Source organism: Pongo abelii, chromosome 16, assembly GCF_028885655.2.
Source record: "Pongo abelii isolate AG06213 chromosome 16, NHGRI_mPonAbe1-v2.0_pri, whole genome shotgun sequence".
Taxonomy (NCBI): Eukaryota; Metazoa; Chordata; class Mammalia; order Primates; family Hominidae; genus Pongo; species Pongo abelii.
This window is the reverse complement of record NC_072001.2, coordinates 105005969-105009242: the sequence shown is the minus strand read 5'-3', so window position 1 is coordinate 105009242 and position 3274 is coordinate 105005969. Positions and strand designations below refer to the sequence as shown.

Sequence of the window (3274 nt, the reverse complement as noted above, 5' to 3'; positions counted from 1 at the left end):
TCTGTTTTGTTTATTGAAGGACAATATACATTAAAGGGTAATATAGAGACAATAATATTTTTTAAATCTTTTTTTTTTTTTTTTTTTTTGTGGCTCACAGCTGTAATCCCAGCACTTTGGGAGGCTGAGGCAGGTGGATCATTTGAGCTCAGAAGTTTGAGACAAGCCTAGGCAACATGGCAAAACCCATCCCTACCAAAAATACAAAAATTAGCCATGCCTGGTGACGTTTGCCTATAATCCCAGCTACTTGGGGGTGCTGAGGCAGGAGGATCACTTGAGAACAGGAAGTCAAGGCTGCAATGAGCCAAGATCATGCTACTGTACTCCAGCCTGGGTAACAAAGTGAGACCCTATCTCAAAAAAAAAAAAAAAAAAAAAGTCCTATTTTTACCTTTCATGTTTTTTTCACATTTTATAGCTACTTCCACATATTACCTCAGAGTCAAAAATACTATCCCCAGCCTGGGCAACATAGTGAGACCTCATCTCTACCAAAACGATAAATAAACAAAGTCAGCCAAGCATGGTGGTGCACATTGCAGTCCCAGCTACTCAGGAGGCTGAGGTAGGAAGATTGCTTGAGCTTGGAAGGTCAAGGCTGCAGTGAGCTCAGGTTGCACCAATGCACCCCAGCCTGGGCTACAGAGTGAGACCCTGCCAAAAAAAAAAAAAAAAAGCCTCTCTCTGATAATTGCAAATCTGTCTCATATTTCCAAAGCACTTTTCTTCAGATTCTGCATCACAAAACCCCAAAAATCAATCTGACAAGGAAAGATTCTCCTCAGAATGCAAAGTAAGATGTAATAGGTCAGCCTGGAATTCTTATCAAGGAGAGGTGGGGAAAATGTAGAAACATTTCTATATTAATACTTTTTATTCAAACGCATTTCATAAAAAAGAATATAATATCCTCCTTGGTATGAGCAAAAGAACACATTAAGAAAATCCTGCATATTGGTAAATAAATTAGTAACCAAAACATCCATGTTTCACTGGATTCATGTCTGTAGCATGGGCCAGGAATTTTAGAAATGCTTGTCTTTCTTTATATCGAAATCACTTAAAACAACTTCCAGAAACTCGGCACCTGGTTGAATATTCTCCTCATTGCCATCTTCATCTCTTTGTTCCTAAAAGTATAGATGGTAGGGTTCAGAAATGGAGTAATTATTACATCAAAAATGGCAAGGAATTTATCGACAGGCACTGTGAGAAATGGCCATGAATACACAAAGATGCATGGACCAAAAAAATAAGACCACCACTGTAATGTGAGCTGACAGTGTAGAGAGGGCCTTAGATAAGCCACTTGAAGAATGTTGCCAAACAGTGATCAAGATGAAGATATAGGAGCTAATCAAAATGCAAAAAGTCCCCAGAGAGATGAATCCACTGTTGGCAGTAACTATGAGCTCCAATTTGTAGACGATCGTGCAAGCAAGCCTAAAAAATCGAGGAAAATCACAGTAAAAGCTGCCCACTTCATTGGGACCACAGAATGGTAGGGTAACAACAAATACGAGTTGAATCAATGAATGGATGATTCCAATAGTCCAGGAAGCCACTAGGAGTAGAGTACAAGTTCTGAAGTTCATGATGGCCAGGTAGTGGAGAGGCTTACATATAGCAACATATCGGTCAAGGGCCATGAAAACAAGTAGAACCATCTCAGTTCCTCCAATAACATGAATGAAGAACATCTGAGCAATGCAGCCTTGGAAAGAGATTACTTTTCTCTCCTTGAAAAGATCAGAAATCATCTTGGGCACTGTCATGGAGGAAATCCACATGTCAATAAAGGAGAGGTTGGCCAGCAGGAAGTACATAGGGGAGTGTAAATGGGAGTCGGAGATCACTGTGAGCACAATGAGGAGGTTTCCTAAAATACCTGCTACATAGAACACAGAGAAAACCAGAAAGAGGACAATTTGCATCTCCAAAGAACCGGTGAGTCCCACCAAAACAATCTCAGACACCACCGAATGATTTCCCCGCTCCATGGTCTCAGTCACTTTGGGCTGCAAATTTGCCTGGAAAAAAGAAAAACCGGAGAAATAAGAAAGTGGAATTACTGACTGTATCATTCAGAGTTCCATTAGAGAGACAGGACCACTAGGAAATAATATGCTAGGAAATTGTTACAGGAAGTTGATTTTGCATAATCATGGAAGCTGGTTCAGCAATCCATGAATGCATTGTCTTTGCATGTGATGCTATAGCTTAAAGTCCACAGGACATAAAGACAGGAGAAAAAAAGATGAATTTAAAATTTGGGAGAGCAAGAATAAAGTGGAACCCATAAAACCCTCCTTTCCCATTGCACTTTATAATTATCATAGGACTTTTTGACCTATAGTGTAGAGTTACATGTACATGATTTACTTCCTCTATCTGCTTGAAAGCACTAGGAGAAAAGATTTCTATATTATTTATCTCTGTCTTCATTATGAGACTGTAAAATAGTTTCAGAGGGCAGAATTGTCACTTCTAGGAATTTAGTATTTGCTAAATTAATCTGAATCAATTCCTTTACAATTTTGAGTGAATTGTTTAAATAAAGATAATTTAGAAGATGAAGATAAAGGAAAGAAAAAAAAGAAATTAAAATATGCTGAGGGGTGGGAAGAAAAAGCAAAGACAATGAGAAATACCAAAACCCAGAAAAATTGAGAGAAGGAGAGAGTAATTGGGAAAAGCAAGTAAGGAAAACGATAATGTAGGCCAGGCACAGCAGCTCACGCCTGTAATCCTAACACTTTGGGAGGCCGAGGCAGGTGGATCACTTGAGCTCATGAGTTTGTGACCAGCCTGGGCCACATGGTGAAACACCATCTCCACTAAAAATACAAAAATTAGCTGGACAAGGTGACCCAGGCCTGTAACCCCAGCTACTCAGGAGGCTGAGGCACAAGAATCACTTGAACCCAGGAGGAAGAGGCTGCAGTGAGCCAAGATCATGCCACTGCACTCTTGGGTGACAGAGTGACACTCTGTCTCAAATAAATAAATAAAGTAGAAGAGAAGGAGAAAAGAAAAAATAATGCTCATAGAAACTCCCTTCAAGTTCTGGGACTAGAGATTTCAAATAGAAAAATACAGAAAAGGAATTAAAAACTAGCTTATATTTATATCTTCAACATTCCAAAAAGCCCTAGCCACACACCCAGCAAAAGCCTTTAGAGGAAAAAGCTAATCCCACAAAGACCTGAGTTTTTCATCTCAGAAAATATTTGGCAGAACCCATGATGGATGGAAAATGGCAGACCCTTAA

At 39.5% G+C, this 3274-nt stretch overlaps 1 pseudogene; it reads right to left on the bottom strand.

Moving 5' to 3' along the window:
- Window positions 1-373: 373 nt before the first annotated feature.
- Window positions 374-2029, bottom strand: LOC100455210 (olfactory receptor 4F15-like; annotated as a pseudogene).
- Window positions 2030-3274: the final 1245 nt, after the last annotated feature.